At 42.0% G+C, this 17,808-nt stretch overlaps 1 protein-coding gene across 2 annotated transcripts in view; it reads right to left on the bottom strand.

Moving 5' to 3' along the window:
• LOC133478111 (chemokine-like protein TAFA-2) overlaps window positions 1-17,808 on the bottom strand; it is an 89,598-nt gene that overhangs the window by 25,140 nt on the left and 46,650 nt on the right. The gene's annotated exons all lie outside the window — the stretch shown is intronic.

The raw sequence follows: 17,808 nt of genomic DNA, 5'->3' as shown, positions 1-17,808 counted from the left end.
GGAAGAGGAGGAGGAGAGATGAAGGCGACAACGGTTGATTAATTGGCGTTGCAACTCTGTGGGAAGGAAACTGAAGAACCACCACGGTCGTGCCGCAGCATGTTTCACACTCACACCAATCATTTCCATTCTAAGCATTCTCCTGCTACTTTCTTTATGTATCTGCACCCCAAAAAGACCAGACCATCTACTTATTTTTCCTGCAGCATGGCTAAAGGCCATGTTATTCACGCTCTACTGACCCCAAATTACCACCCTTACCGACATATAGTATGTATGGGTAGTTGTGGAATCAATATAGGCACTAGTATGTACACTGGGGATGTGGAATTTAACCAAACGCATGTTTCCCTGCTGTATTTTGGTTCATCATTCGCGCCCCAGCTATATCGCGCTTTTTTTTTTGGAGTGATAATTTTTTAATGCATTTTTACAGCGTGAAAATGGCTGCAGGAGCTGCCTGCCGTTCGTGCTTCTACCTCCAACCTACCCAACCTCACTGCTTTCCTGGCTGCTCAGAACCCATGGCAGATGCTAGGCGTGAAGCTAATTTGCTCCTCACCAGCTACGAGCCGCAGATGACTACCTAGCGCGGCTAAACAAACTCACTCCGCAAAATCGTCTAATGCTTGCCTCCATTGCGGTTTTTAAGTGACACTTCTGGAGGAGTTAAGCATGTGACATACTGAGCAAGAAGCTAGAAAAGGAGAAGGTGAAAGACCAGAATAAGTGCTTTGGTGGTAGCTTGTAGTACAATTATTTAACAAAAGTCACAGTGGAAAGTAAATCAACTGTGAACAGCAAATTAGCAGGTAAATTAATTCAGCATAAACAATACATCAGCTAATAACGGAAATCAATGAAGCATGCATGTACACATACGTTACAATAGTACTGTATTTTCAATACATTTTATGCTTGCCATCTTTTTTCTGTTCATATATGTTTACAAAGTCTTTCAAAACGGTGTTTTACTGTGTTTTAATAAATGTGTTTAAAGCTAAGAGATGAAACCATAATAAAAAACATTTTTATATGTTTCCTCATTGTGGTGGAGTTTCACCTATTGCGGTCTGGAACATATACCGAAGATAAACGGGATTTCACTGTAGTACCAAACTCCTCTGCCCCACCACACAGACACAGACACGTAGGATAATGATGCAATTACTGTACAGTAGTACAGTTTGCAGCTTGACCAATTTTGTGGGGACCACTTTTATACACAAGTCCAAGTACCGTATTTTCACGATCATAAGGCGCACTTACAAGTCTTAAATTTTCTCCAAAATGGACGGGGCGCCTTATAATGCGTCGCGCCTTATGTGTGCACCGAGTTCCAAAATCTATAAATGTTGTTGTGTGATGAGCGCTTCGCTTGACTGACATTTCCTGCCGACACGCTGCTTATACAGAGGAAAAGCGGACGTGGCTGAGGACAGCATGCGGCCGTTAAAGGGGGAAGGGTGCGCGTGAAGGAGGACGCTAAAGACACGCCCCCAGTAGGTATATAGCGCCGGTGTGTGCATTGTGCAAAACAACATCGGTTTGGCTAAGGACCCCCGAAAATGACTGCGGTCAAGCCAGCCTCCACTCGTAAAGTAGCAATCAAGCCAGCCGCACCCTAATTTTGTTCATACTAGGCATTACGGTAATAAGTCGCCACCTTCAAAATAAAAGCTCTTCGGTTAAGGAATGCAACCAGCGAGCTTCATTTGAATCTTGAGATGCATTCAAACATTTAGTTCATGTGATATCTTATGAAAAAGAAATGGTAACTGGACTGCACTTATATAGCGCATTATCGACACCATCACGGTGCCCAAAGCGCTTTATAAAGCCTCACATTCACCCTAATTTGCTCCCAGTGGGCCTGGCAGCACCTCGCATGGCAGCAGTCGCCCATTGAATTATGAATGTGTGTGTGAATGTGAGGCTTTGTAAAGCGCTTTGGGCACTGTGATGGTGTAGATAAAGTGCTATATGAGTGCAGTCCATTCACCATTTCTTTTTCCTAAGATATCATTTCATTTCGGATACAGAAGATGAGGACTTTGATGGATTTGTGGATGAGGATTGATCAAAAAATAACGTGAGAACATTGTTAAATACTTCAATAAAGTACAACCGAACTCCATTTTGCCTTTTTAAAAACATTGTTTTAGCGTGCATGCATGCATGCATGCTAGCGTATGTTTTAAGCTAGCGTATGTTTTACCATGCCTGCGCCCAATAATACGGTGCGCCTTATGTATGTGTTAAATACAGAAATAGAAATACAGTAACTGAGACTGAGACGGTGCGTTTCATGGTCGTGAAAATACGGTAAACTGATCATATGACGGTCGGTGCCAAAGTACTTTTGTGACAAATGATTGTGTCATTCGGTGCATGATGTTGGAGAATAAAGTCAATGGTTTTGTTAGACTCAATTGGTTTTGTTAAGCGATGTTTGTCAGCGGTTTTATTTTGGTAAGCCTCTACTTCCTCTTTTGTTCCGTTGCTGTTGGCCGGGACCGAGCAGCATTTGGAGGACAAATTGCTTTGATTTGGGGACCGGTGTCATGCTTTTGAGTCCATCTGTTTGTGGCGTTTGGCAAGAAAGCAGCAATTAGCGAAGATGTAGACTTCAACATTATCTTTTTTCATTCTGAGTAAGCTAACCGCAGACTGATTAGTTGCCATATACTTGTGTTTCATGTGTGTTGCTTCAATGATTGACATGAGGAATTTGCAAGGAAAACATTTGCTGTGTCCCTTCAGGCAGCTGAAGCCAGGCAAGGGGACTCCTTGTACAAGGTTCAGTTTAAAATGTTTTTATTTTTCATTGTACAAACACTTTAACGTTTAACAGTGATTGTATTCGCTGTAAAAGGGCAGCCTACGAAACATTCCCAAAAACATACGTTGGGTTAATCGAAAGCTCTAAATTTGTCTGTAGGTCTCAATGTGAGTGGTGAATGGTTTTCTGCATGTGCCCTGTGACTGACTGGCCACTAGTCAAGGTTGTACCCCACCTCTCACCCAAGGTCAGCTGGGGTAAACTCCAGCTCACCCATGACCCTCATGAGGACAAGCGCTATAGGAAATGAATGAAAATGATTCGACAACCTTTTGAAGAAGTGACAAACGTTAAAAAGATCAGACCTCGTTGTCTTAGGGTAAACATTTGCATTTTACAGCAGAGTGTGGTGAAGATCCTTTTATTTTGTTCGAGCAGTTCTCCTATTAAAAATAAAAGAGAAATATCAATTAATCTGAACCGAAATAAGCATAAAACACTCAGTGAGGGATTGAGCGATTTGTGCTTTAGTGCAGCCCACAGAGTATTTACAGTGGTGTTCTGCAAGGATTAGTTGTGTGAGAGAGGATTAGTGAAGCTGCATTACTGCTGTTTTATTTAACTCACAACACCGAAAGACTAAAAATAAAAGCCTCTTAACCACATTTAGGCAACATGAGAGGCCAAGCCTGACAGCTAGACAAACATGATGTTTGTGTCCTTTTTTAAGACATGAGCTGGAAAAGGATGCGCACAAATACACATGCATCCACACACAGATGTTCTCGCACGCTAAACTTTCTGTGTTTAATCTCTAATCTAGTAATCTGCTGAAAGTTGCCCTGCGAAGCATATGCTCGGCATGGAAAGACTGTGTCATATTAGTTAAGGCGAGAGTAAGAGTGCAGCATATGCAGGCAGATAGGGAGTCGCTTCAGCAGACTGGGAAGCTCATGTAGAGCGGGCGAAGATTAAATAGAAAAGACCGGGCGGAGAGCGAGTTCGGGAGAAAATGAGAGCGATCTGCAGAGGCAGCACATTACCTCTCCTTCCCTCCCCTCTTCCTCGCTGTCCATCTTCTCCCTCGCATCAGCATTGATCACAGTACATCAGTAAAGTTAAGAGCACAGCATCCATCAGCGTGTGACTCCCTGAGCTGCTCTTAGGAATACTGAGGCTCCTCACCGTTGTGCACAGAAACACAGAAACGCACCGTCGTTTTGTTTACCACATCAGTGTTATTCATGGTATGAGCTGTTGTTCGACAGATTTTTTTTTTTTGCTTGGAATTGCGAGCCAAAATTTGAGATGAGTGCTCTGTGGTGGCAATGAATTTTACCCAACACAATTCCTAATATACACCAGTCTGGCAGATAGCCAACAATAAAAAACAAAACAAAAAAGAGAGAGAGCCTTCATGCTGTTTACTGCCACTCCAAGTTGAAGTTCAGAATCAGAAACAGAATCATCTTTTTTGGCCAGGTGCAGTAAAAAAAAAACAGGGAATTTGTCTCCTGTAATTGGAGCCACTCGAGTACTACAGCAAACGAGCCATTATAACAAAAATGTACATTTAGGACGAACACAAAAGTGCAGAGAGTCAGGAACCAATATTGTGTCCCGTAGTATGGTAACACTGATACAAAAAGTTTACTCTCAAACTAAGAGATTCACACATTGTGCATTTAAAAAAAAACACACAGATTTAAGATGACTTAGCTTCATGCTATTGAACAGTGCAAAATGCCATAAACAGGCTAACAAATAGCATGGGGTCGCTGCCTTAAAGCGATTGCTATTTGAACACAAACGATAGAGCAACACATATAGACAATTTAACAATATATTTTTTATCCTCTGGGGAAAATGTCTAATATTACAGCATCTTGCTGAGTAAGTAGTAAAACACCTCTTTGCATTTGTCTCTATGTCTGTATTATATTGTCCCGGTGGCCAGGGTGTGCAAATCAGAAGGAGCAGCACAATGTGCACTGAATCGAAGCAAAAAAAAATGTGTAATAAAATGTTTCATTCATTACCTTGTATTTAATCATGTCATTACTGTAAGTTTTTGTATGATATCATATTATATAGTGGGATTTTTCTGTTTTGAACTTACACATATTGAGCTTTTATATAGGATAAGTACGCACCCTATTCATTATTCTGCGAGAACTACGGAGAAGAGCAATTCACAATCTAGTCAAGGCAACTCGAGGGATTCATAAATGTAATTAAAGAGGGTACAGGTAATAAATGGAGATCATATTGTTGTGATATTAAAAAGCATAAAATGTACGTATGTACCAGAGGTCATTCCTGCGCTGCTGAACTATACATGACTACAAAAATATTTGGATGGGTTCTAAGATGATCGGTGCTTATTTTCCAAACATCTGGGGCCTCACGTATCAAAGGTGCATACGCACAAAAATGTGGCGTCCGTTCTTTTTCACGGCAAAGTTCAGATGTATGAAGAGTGACATGACCGTGGAAATGTGCGGTGCCTCACGCCAACTGCACGGCTGGCGTACGCACGTTTCTGCAGCTTTTGGTGCTTTGGCGACACTTAGAGGTGATGCTGGGAAACTATTCTATGGATTTGAGCGTACGCCATGTTTTGGGAGGAAATTAACATTAAAGATGATGTTTTCCAGTGCTCTAAACAAATAAGTTCATTCAACAAGTCATATCGTAACTTGTTAGAACTGTTTTGGTGTTAATTGTTATCCGTGACAGTTCAGGTTAGCAATGGCCGTTTGATGGGTAATTTCCTAGATCGACCATGAGCACAATTAACTATCAAGGAATCGCAAGTTTTCAAATTGTATTTTAAAGGAATTGTAAAATCTCTCAGGTGCTTCTGAACACATTTTAAAAGTGATGTCGGAGTATATAGTCATATTTATGTGCGGGCAACAGGTTGACTTCAGCAATAACTATTACTATTAGGTATTCTAGCTATTTTTATAATTGCAAAAAAATCTGCTCAAAGTTCAAATCATAACCTGATGTGTTCTTTTAATGCAGCCTCTTGTGTCAGTTAGTGGAACATGAATATTAATTTGTTCTCCAACTTCCGGAAAAAAAATGTGCCACTGTCCTCTTGGGTCCTTGCCTTTAATTTTTCTATTTTTCCACTGAGGTCCATATCGGAGGGGCATGTTATATGGCCACATTTTTTATGGGATGAGTTTTGTTTTTGTGCTGAATTCCTTAGATACTGTGGCACGAATAAAGTACAACCCTGAGGCAATCCTGGTGCGCGTCTTCACTTCATTACACAACGCAGAGTCAAACACCATCTGTTACATTTGGTTTGATTTTCCTCAGGTGTTTGTGGCTTTTAGGGAATAGCAGGAACCGTTCAAATTTTTAAAGGATATGGAAACTGAGATTTCAATTGTATCTGAGGTCAAATATCCAATTTGGGTTAAAACAACACTGTTGACTATTCTTGCTGCGATATAGATTACAGAATTATTATTCATGTACAGTTTGCTATTAACTGGGGCATGTATAAATGTAGTGTTTATTTGACTAGTCGTATTCCTGGGTAAATGTGTGACTGTTTGGGGGTGTGAGCTCAACCACAAACATCGAAAAAAAAAAAAAGGTCATTAATATCTCTAAAGAAAGTATAATATTATATGTTGACTCCTATGTGGGTTTTCACAAAACACTTAAAAAGTGAAGACAAACTGCAAATTCAAATGCATATAGTGTGGTTTCAGAGCAGACCAAGAGGTGAGCAGTGAACAAAGACATAAGAATAAACAGGGCTGCGCCACCCGCCAGGCAAATACCTCTGGAGGATGAAATAGGAATGGACTCATCAACAACAAAGCGGCAAGGTTGAGTTTGGGTGGGGAGAAAAGACAGATGATATGGAGGAGGAGAGAAGAAAAGGAAAGGTTGCTGCATTTAAAAAAAAAAAAAAAAAAGTTCCCTCTGTCTCCCTTCTCCAGCAGAAATTCACGCTGTGCAAGCTGATTGAAATTTCCTGGTTTAATAGCCGTGAAATAAAGCAAAAGTTGGAAAGAGGAGGGAAGAAGTACAGGGAATTAAGGGGCAAAAGTGAAGAAAAGGAGGCTTTGGAATGTCAGAACGATTATAGATCCGAAAGTATTACATATTACAATTAACACTCTGAAATGCAACATGATGATACTATGATGTATTTTTGTTCTCTATGTAGCAAGAAGTAATGAGAATGCCTTTAGGGACCCTGCGTAGTATCTAGGGAGGGTTCGAAACCAAAATCTTATGGATTAGAGGTGATTCAAGATCAAGGTGATTGTCGCACTTTTGCCCATGTAGTACACTCATATGGATAGCAACTAGCCAGCCTTAGTGAGTCAGCTTCGTTGTTCAAGTGCGGGCCGTGAATCACACAGCCTCGGAGCAAAGTTCGCCACCTTTCCACGGTCGTAGATTATTATTTTCAGCATGCAGTTTAAAAAATAAACAAACAGATAAACACATTTTCCTCCAGCAGAAAAAGCCCTTTTGGCTGCTTTCTGATGTCCCAGTTTAATATTTTAGCAAGCAGGCAGTCTGCCTCGCAGATGTGAGAAAATATATTCCACATCTGTGCTGTGCGTCCCTTGAATGTACAATAGAGAGAATACTGTCATTGAACACAAAATGGTTAAAACACAGCTGTTATCATGGACATGCTGTCTGACAAAGGTGAGGCGACGCAAATTTGACTGGTATTTTATCAATGTAGCGTATATTGGTTTGGATAAAAGCGTAATTAATTTGGAAAAGAAATAAGTCTGAAAGAAGGTTACAATCAAACTATCTTTGTCTTGTATAGGGCACCACGTCTCATTTTATATTTGCAAATTTTAAGAAAAGTGATTTAAAAAAACCCTCTATCAATCTCTGTCATCTAGAAGAATTGGGCGGCCTAGCCCCCCCCCCCCCCCCGCCCACGTGGTGAGGAGTGGGCCTTTGGCTTGGAGTCACCGTCTTCGGCGGAGCAGGAAAACAAGAGCAAGAGAACTAGAGGATTTGGTCTTTCGTACTCAAAAAAGGGTAGTTGCCCAAAAGACCAGAACGGGAAGAACAGACCACACCTCTGATTTTGATTATCTGTGGTCTAAATCCAGTGGATCCCCCATACCCCATTTTCTGTACCGTTATCCTCACGAGGGTCGCAGGCGTGCTGGAGCCTATCCCCGCTATCTTCGGGCGGGAGGTGGGGTACACCCTGAACCGGTCGCCAGCCAATCGCACGGCACATATAAACAAACAACTCCTCGCATTCACACCTACGGGCAATTTAGAGTCTTCAATCAACCTACCATGCATGTTTTGGGGATGTGGGAGGAAATCGGAGTGCACGGCGAAAACCCACACAGGCAGGGCCGGGATTTGAACCCCGGTCCTCAGAACGATGAGGCAGATGTGCTAACCAGTCGGTCACCGTACCGCCTCCAGTGGATCTAAAATAAGAACATTAATTGCCAGCTTTTGCATTTTCTCACACCCCATGGTTAACATATGCAATAAGTGTTTCAACCTGGTTCGGTGGCCGTGATTTTTGACGTTGTGTTGTCGGAGGTAAAACATTTTATCATCTTCTTCGGTTGACAAACATTTGGAACATTTGTGCAGGGTTGGTGAAATATCAAAACAGACATTTAACACGCTAAACTGTAGATGGTAATTTTCAGCTTGCAGTGACTCTTAAACATCGCCCGCAATACTCAATACTCATCTCAATGAACAGTATGCCTGTCTACATCTGTCTTCTACTGCCCCCAGGTAGCCAAGTTGGGCACACCAGAAAGCAGCCCAATGGCCATTCAGTTCATGAAATGTGACAAAAACTTTCTATTCAAATATCTGCTAATTTATGTGTTTATTAAGTACAATTTAATGGAGCGCTATTTTTCCTCAATAAATTACACTACAATACTTTGTTTTTGTTTTTTTGGGGGGGGGGATAACTTTTTTTGTTTAAGCGCTAACTTTTGTTGTTGTTTTGAGTTAAGCCCTTACAACGCCGCCTAAGCGCTGTGCCCCTGCGAAAGCTTTCTCCGGGGCGCCCAAGAGGAAGAAGAAGTTGATGACCATCAGCGAAAAAGTGAAACTTTTAGATATGATCAAAAAGGGCAGAGGTTATGCATCTGTGGCACGCCATTATGGCGTGAATGAATCTACAGTGCGGTACATCAAGAAAGAGGAAGCAAACAGCCGCAAAACTGAAGCGAAAAGTGTGGTAACTCCGCGTAATAAGAGATGGGGTTATGTCCTTGTACAGGGGGATTTTGAAGCAAAAGAAAAAACAAAAGACGACAACTACCCATCACCATTTTTTCTCCAAAGTAAAAATCGGCGCCTCCAGCAGAAGAGTCTCCGTGTGAACCTAACGCCTCTACGACTCAAATGCGAGCCTCTCCTGCGCCATGCTGATGAATGGTAATTACTATATAAGGTTTGATAATTCAAGATTTAAGTAAATACGTGTACTGTTATAATCTTTGTCTCAAATATCTAAAGTATAAATTCTGTTTACATATTTTAAACATTCTGGTACCCACATACAAGGAAATTCCTGAGGGGGGGCAAATCCTACGTTTATCACCTTTCGCGGGGGGTTCCGGTCCCCATTAACCGCGAAAAACGAGGGATCACTCTAATGACATTTCCGTTCATTTCAATCGGGAAAGATGATTTGAGATAAGAATGTTTTGAGTTACAAACACCTGCATTAAAAACCATCCTGAGGTAAAAGGAAAAAAATCAATCAATCAATCAAGATAAAAATTGATAGGTGGCTTTGAGTCGGACCATATTCTGTGTTTGGAACAGTGTACAACCATTGCATGCAGTGCCACTAAACCGGCCTCTTGATTGTCGTCCCCAGCATAATCAATACTTCATTTGTTCATTGTCAGGAGGAGACAACAAAAAAGCCAACTTTCTCCTGAAGGGGTCTGATGGTCTTCCTGACAGCCATCAGATGCCATCAACCTTCATCCTGCATTGTATCCACTTCATTTGGCCTTTGCCGCATCAGAGAGTGCTTTTAGCTGTTTTGCTTTTGTTCTTGTCAAAGTTCTCATGTGATAACTCCCAGTGCTCCGCCAGCTGCCTGCCTCACTTGAAGCACTTGATGCAGTCCTACCTGCATCATCTGCTGTGTTTGTTCTGCTGGGATCCATTACACCTGTAACCACAGTCATGAATGAAGCTGCTCTTCCTTCGTTCACTGCAGCTCTAAACGTGGAAGATTCCTCGTGAGCCTGATGGCTTATTTTTGGGCTACAAAAGCTGGTGGCGATAGTCAATAAATAATTTAAAGAGATGATGTTGAATCGCCAAAAAAGCAATGAACTTCAACTGAACTTCACTTGCTGCAGCAGAGAGCAAGCTGCTGTCAGCAGTTGACAAACAGTTGAAATAGTACCAATATGAATATAAACGAGTTGGTTGTGGGAAGCCTCATATTTATCCCTTCTGAAATGCATTGAATTGTATAAATGGTTGTAAACTAAAATTGGTGGAATGTAGGGATTGAGCCCTGCAACAAACAGCGAAAAACTACCAATAATTGGCAGTTTATATTTGCCGATAACAGTTTCAACCATAAATGTACCAGAAACTATGATCCCAAAATGCTTTTTCACCATTTGAAAACTCATCTCCCAACATCCCTTAAAACCCCGAACAATAAATACCTACAGATGATTTGATTTAAGTCACTGATTGTGTAGTGGTACACTCGTCTGCGTGGGTTCAGTTGACGGTGTGAATGGTTGTCCGTTGAAAGTGGATGGATGGCTGATTAGATTTTGAATCACCAGCAAATCCAGTGCGAATCTTAGTAAGTGCTTGTACGTTTGTCAGCGTGACACTTTCACATTTCTAATTTTCAGTTTGAATTTTTTATCTAGCCATATTGAGTCATGTAGCACAGAGTGTAGCTTAAGTGTGGAGCAGCTTCTAAAGAGGGCACGGAGCCTGTCTCCACACGTTACAGTAGAGAGCGTCTTTGACATCCGAATGCATGTGGGTCCCTAAACGTGAGTTCTTCCATGTGCAGTCACCGAAGAAAACCCTGTTTACGTGCCTGACGAACTGAGCTCATGTGAGAGTGGTTTCTGTATCCGTCTTAGCAGATACTGCAATGTAGCTTTGCCTCTGCGTTTGTGGTTCACTGTAAGTGCAGACAGGGAGCCATTTCATAGGAAAGTAACTTCTTCGTGGCCTCTGATAAGTGGCGGCATATGGAGATTGCTGTCAGTAACTTTTGAATCAATGAGCCGACTGTGTGTGGTAAAGTGATCAGCATAATCACTATTCTGCCTTTCCTTAAAGTCCAAGCAAAGCTGTTTCTATGAGACTGATGTAACTGCTCCCAAGCCAAGGCCAATATCTGACTGCATTGGAAGTCATCTGCAGCATATCTGAGATCTACAGCCCTCAAACAAAGCCTCTTTGGGCTATATGCTGTACAGGTGGTTATGATGTTTGCCTCACTGTTGAGAGGTTTGAGGTTCAAATAACGGCGTTCCTGTGTGGCGTTTGTGCATGTTCTCGTCTGCAGGTATATACTTATCCACACATTCCAAAATCATGCATGTGAGTCTCTAAATGGATATTTTGTCAGTGGATGTTTGCAGAGGTGGGCAGTAACGCGTTGCGTTTACTCCGCTACATTTACTCAAGTAACATTTTCCACAAACTGTAGTTGTCAGATTACGTTAAATGCACCGTACCTTTTACTTTTACTTGAGTATTTATGTGAAGAAGGATTGATACTTTTACTCCGTTACAATGATCGAAATGCCGTTCGCTACTTTTATGTATTCATTCTTGCGTGTGCGCGTCTATTTTTAGACACCATCTTCGACTTCTGCATAGGGCGCCCGTTGCGCCAATCAAATGGGATCACTAATGTCATTTGACTCCAATCAGACGACACAAGGCGGTCACATGACTGTGCACGTCGCCTTCGCGAGCCAATCAAAATGACTAATTTTGGGGGTAAAAAAAACAGCCGCGCGACTGTGTTTATTTTACAGACACCAAAAAAAAAACAACTTTAACATGCAGCTCTTAAATTGTGACTTCCCAAACTTGGATATTTCACCCCAATATAAATATTTGGATGACTACTTTTTCCTTTTACTTGAGTCATATTATTATCAAGTAACAGTACTTTTACTTGAGTACAATATTTGGCTAGTCTACCCACCTCTGGCTGTTTGTTGTCATACTGGAGTGGCTCCAACTACCGGAGACAAATTCCTTGTGTGTTTTAACATACTTGGCCAATAAAGATGATTCTGATTCCAAAGCAGGGGTGTCCAAATTCCATCCCATGGTGTATAGTAAAAATGACATTTATGTTGTGTCAAAACAGTAAAAATGAGAGGAATTATGAATACTTATTTTTCAAGTCGATTTACAGTGTGCACCCATAAATTTTCTGCTTCCACACCTACAAATCTTAAGCTAAGGGCCACTGTGCTCCTAGTAATAAAAAAAGAGAGAAAAAAAATCGGAAGCTTTGTGTGCAATCTACTCATCATTTGGTACACCTCCACATTTGTAATGAACTGCAATATAAAAGCTGTTCAAAAATGTTGCCTTACAAAGATTGAATAAAAATCATTTTTTTTTAAAAATGCTCAATTGTATGTTTATTGTAGTGGTTGTACCACATTGTACTAAAACATCTTTTTGGTTTGATCAAAAAGTATCCTTCTTTTAATCACACATTGACACATCTGTATTGTGAGCGCGTTGCTCAGTGTCCATGAAAAATGCAAGATATCATTTATCATGTTAATGAGCCGTGCAAGAGACAATGTATGCACATCCTACAGGTTGGAGCAACAACCTTGGAGTGACCTCAAGGCCGGTCTTCAGTAATTATCTGATTACATGTTTGTTCCCGCCCATGCGGCAAGCTGTAAATGGATGTTGTGAATCCCTGATGACAACTTGCTCTACAATCAATCATTAATTAAAAGGATCACGGAGACACGACACACCTTGACACAGTCGGCTGCTGTGAAACTACAATACTGACATCAGCATTATTGCTGCTATTTCTTGCTCTCATCAACAAAGTGTGGGCTACATCTGACAAAGACAGAACTACTACATCATTTTTAAAGAGAACATTTCCGTTCTCCACCCAAGTTACAGTCGATAATGACACCTGGCAGCTGGAGAATATTGGAGGTAATCTTTTGTGCCATAGAAACCCATAAAGTCACGTTTATAGCCATTTGCACACTTGCTCATGCAAACTCACAGAAAATGGTCTCATAGTAACAATAACAATAACAATCGCTCCCCCCTTTCAGTCACCCACTCTGTCGAGGTGAAATGCTAACTCCAGCAGAGATACAAATGTATTTAGCGGTTGTGACAATTAAACACAACAAAGGCAACCAGTTCAGATGAAGGGCAAACCTGTGCAAATTCTTATCACCACACGGAAGCCAAAGGCAGAGCTTAACATTTTCGAGCCATCACTCTCTATCATATAAGGTCAATCTAAACATACAGTAAAGCCCACTTTAATAACTTTTTGGTTTCCTCCTCAGGTGACAATGTCATTGCACATTAGTCAGTATGGCCAGATGTTGTTTTGGGCCTGTTTTGGTTCTTGGGTTTGTTGTACAGGAAGCGCAATCTTAAAATGCCATTTTCTAGCTTGTGTTTGCAATAAAAGCATCAGAAATCTAAACCTGCTGCCTGACATGTTGCGTGGACGGACAGAAAAGTAAGCAAGTGTGACAGCACCGCAGTGCAGAATGCGTTTGTCTGCAGGTGCCATTTGGGCTTCTTGTTCTCGAAATTGAGGTTTTATCAAAAGTCTTTGTGTGTGTGTGTGTGTGTGTGTGTGTCATTCATCCTAATTAACATGATGTAGATGAACAAAATATAATATTGGTTTTACTTTTTTAGCCAGACACTAAAGTGGCATATTTATGACTTGACTTGAGGCCGGACAACCCATTTCATTCAAACTGAAGTATCTCACCAATCGCCATTAAACGTCAACACACATTACATATGGCTGATAATAGGTGAAACTATCACCAGTGGTCTTATGTATTGAAACCGATTACATTAGCTTTCAAAGGCTTTTACATAACACGCTGACAACAATAAATCAGCACACCAACGATACAGAAAATTCACTTAATCCAGACATGAGAAGCAGCAACAATAAAGAGAGGTCATTTTTAGCACCACACGGGTGATCACAGTGGACCTGAGGAGGAAAGATATGCAGCCCTCACATGAGAAATAAAATGGAGAGGAGTAATAGGCCTCTGGGCTCAATTATACTTGTGACTCACCCACTTGGCTCACACGGGAACGATATCATGCAACAGAGGATTTCAAAAGTGTAAGGCTCATTGCTCGGTCTGAGTCGCAACCTACAGGCATTTTCGAGAGCCATCCTTCCCTGGTGGGACTGTAACAATGAGAAAAGCCCCTTGAAGACCTGTTTTGTGGGGCTACTCATATCCATCCCTCCAGTATATTGGGCAATTTTAAGAAGGTGCTTTCTGGAAAGATGCCTCAGAGGTCTCATACATCATTCTGAATGCCATTTGGTATAAAGTGGTTTATTGGCCCAATTTTAAAATATATACTGTAAAAGAGGTTATATAGCGACAGTGTAGTATCGATGTAATCTGCTGTATAGATGAGATGAATCATGAGGGGTTTTTTTCAATTGCTTGGAGGTGACCAGTTGTGTATTCGGATCATTTTTGTGCGCTGCTTACCCTTATAAGTAACATTACCACTGACGACATGAGACCTGTGCAGGCCGGTCCTCTTAAGTATGCAGGTGATCTTCAGGGGAATTCCTTTCATAAACCCGCTATGCTAACTTCATTTATGTTGAAGGCAAATAGATCGATCCTCAGAAGAGTAGACTCTGGGGCGTGCTGATATTGAAAGGATTAAGATATTGTTGCTCTTATGCACAAAACCTTGCATATCCATCCATTTTGCGTTCCACTTATTCTCACTTGGGTCACGGGTGTGCCGCAGCCTATCTCAGCTATCTTTGGGCGAGAGGTGGGGTACACCCTGAACTGGTCACCAGCCAATTGCAGGGCACATATAAACAAACAACCATTCGCACTCACATTCACACCTACGGGCAATTCAGAGTCTTCAATTAACCTGCCAAGCATGATTTTCAGAAAGAAAAAGAAAAAGAAACCGGAGAAAACCCACGCAGGCACCGGGCAAACATGCAAACTCCACACAGGCTAGGATTTGAACCCAGGTTCTCAGACCTGTGAGTCAGATGTGCTAACCAGTCCTACACCGCGCCGCCCTTGTATGTCCAAATACCGTCAATTTCAGATATTTTTACAAGTCAATACTATTGGTCTGTCCCTATGCCGTCTGCTATTTTTACACATTATTAACCAATTCAAAATAATTTGATAACAAATCTATTTAACACTCTTGAACACTCAACTGTCTAAGAAGTGTTGTAAAACTGCTGGAGCCGTGCAGCATTATGTCGCCTCAAGATTGAAAGTTGGATGTTTTGTGACAATAACAAGTTAAAATAGGTTAGATACATTTGAGTAAGACTGTTTCATTAAATATTGATCACTGTAATGCGTCAGTGCAGAAGGAACTGGTCAGCCACAAAGGTAACTGCATGCAGATTCCTATCTAGACCTATTGAACTGCTTAGTCAGCTCATCATTTATTTGTTGCATCGCTCATGACACCTTTGAGTTTGGGAAGATTATGTAAGCCTTTTCGTGTTGCTCTAGATTCGACGTGAGCGCGGACTTTAATATGCACGGCTGGCGGCGGCGACGTACCCGTGCAAATTTAATCAATGACAGCGTAACAATTTAGAGTTTTCTCATCCAAGACAGAGAGAGAGTTGTTGGTTGGTTGCAGATTATAATGGACATGTTGGTGTAGGAAACAGTGGTGATGAAGAAGTGATGGGTAAGTTCGGTATCCAGGATAGGAACTTGCAGGGACAGATGGTGGTAGACTTTGCAAAAAGGATGTAAATGCCTGTAGTGGAGGCTTCCAGAAGAGGCATGAACATAGGGTGACCTACAAGGGCAGGGTAGAAGCACGAAGGTGGATTACATTTTGTGCAGACGATGTAATCTGACGGAGGTTACTGACTGTAAGGTAGTGGTAGGGGAGAGTGTGTGAGATGACTAGTGGCGGGGAGTAAGATTAAGAAGACAAAGGCAGAGCAGAAAACTACGTGATGGAAGTTGAGAAAGGAAGAGTGTTCTACGGCTTTTCGCGAAGAGGTGAGACAGGCTCTCGGTGGACAGGAGGAGCTTCCAGAAGAGTGGCCCACTACAGCCGAGGTGATCAGAGAGACAGGCAGGTGAGTGCTTGATGTATCTTCTGGTAGGAAAGGGGAGAAGGAGACTTGGTGGTGGGTCCTCAAAGTACAGGAAATCATACAAGGAAAGGGGTTAGCTAAGAAGAACTGGCACACTGAGGGGACTGAGGAGAGGAGAAAGGAATACATGGAGATGCGACGTAGGCCGAAGGTAGAGGTGGCAAAGGCCAAACAAGAGGCATATGGTGACATGTATGCTGGACACTAAACAAAGAGAACAGGTTCTATACAGGTTGTCTAGACAGAGGGATACAGATGGGAAGGATACGCAGCAAGTTAGGGTGATTAAGGATGGAGATGGAAATGTGTTGACTGGTGCCAGTAATGTGCTGGATAGATGCAAAGAATACTTTGAGAGAGAAGGAAGAGTAGAAAAGGCAAGTGTGTTGGACCAAGGAATAGCAATTTTTATTAAGGGGGAAGCTCGAAAGGCACTAAAGAGGATGAAAAATGGAACTGCAGTTGGCCCTTATGACATACCTGTGGAGGGACGGAAACATCTAGGAGAAGTGGCTATGGAGTTTTTGACCATGTTGTTCAGCAGAATTTTAGCGGTTGAGAAGAAAAAGTGTGCTGGTGCCAATTTTTAAGAACAAAGGTGATGTGCAGAGCTGCGTGAACTATAGAGGAATAAAGTTGATGAGTCACACAGTGAAGTTATGGGAAAGAGTAGTGGAGGCTAGACAAGGGACAAAAGTGAGTATTTGCTAGCAACAGTATGGTTTCCTGCCTTGGAAGAGGACCACATGTGCATTATTTGCCTTAAGAGTGTTGATGGGGAAGTAAAGAGAAGGTCACAAGGAACTACATTGTGTCTTTCTGGATCTGGTGAAAGGCTATGACAGAGTACCCAGAGAGGAACTGTGGTACTGCATGCAGAACTCTGGAGTGGCAGAGAAGTATGTTAGAATAGTACAGGACATATATGAGGGCAGCAGAACAGTGGTGAGGTGTGTAGGTGTGACAGAGGAGTTTAACTGTGGGACTGCATCAGGGATCAACCCTGAGCCCCTTCCTGTTTGCAGTGGTGATAGATAGGCTGACAGATGAGGTTAGACTGGAATCCCCCGTGGACCATGATGTTCGCAGATGACATTGTGATCTGCATTGAAAGCAAATACCAGGTGCAGGAACTGTTAGAAAGGTGGAGGCATGCACTGGAAAGGAGAGGAATGACGATGAGCCGAAGTAAGACATAATAAAAAATGAGAGGAGTGGAGGGGGAAGAGTGAGGCTACAGGGAGAAGAGATGGCAAGGGTGGAGGACTTGAAATACTTGGGGTCAACAGTTAAGGACAATGGTAATTGTGGTAAGGAAGTGAAGAAACGGGTCCAAGCAGGTTGGAACGGGTGGAGGAAGGTGTCAGATCTGTTATGTGACACAAGAGTCTCTGCTAGGATGAAGGGTAAAGTTTATAAGACAGTGGTGAGGCCAGCCATGATGTACGGATTAAAGACAGTGGCACTGAAGAGACAACAGGAAGCAGAGCTGGAGGTGGCGGAAATGAAGATGTTGAGGTTCTCTCTAGAAGTGACCAGGTTAGATAAGATTACAAATGAGCTCATCAGAGGGATGGCCAAGGTTAGGTGTTTTGGAGACAAAGTTAGAGAGAGCAGACTTTGACATCCA

This window comes from Phyllopteryx taeniolatus, chromosome 1, assembly GCF_024500385.1.
Source record: "Phyllopteryx taeniolatus isolate TA_2022b chromosome 1, UOR_Ptae_1.2, whole genome shotgun sequence".
NCBI lineage: Eukaryota > Metazoa > Chordata > Actinopteri > Syngnathiformes > Syngnathidae > Phyllopteryx > Phyllopteryx taeniolatus.
This window is presented reverse-complemented; position numbering and strand designations above follow the sequence as displayed.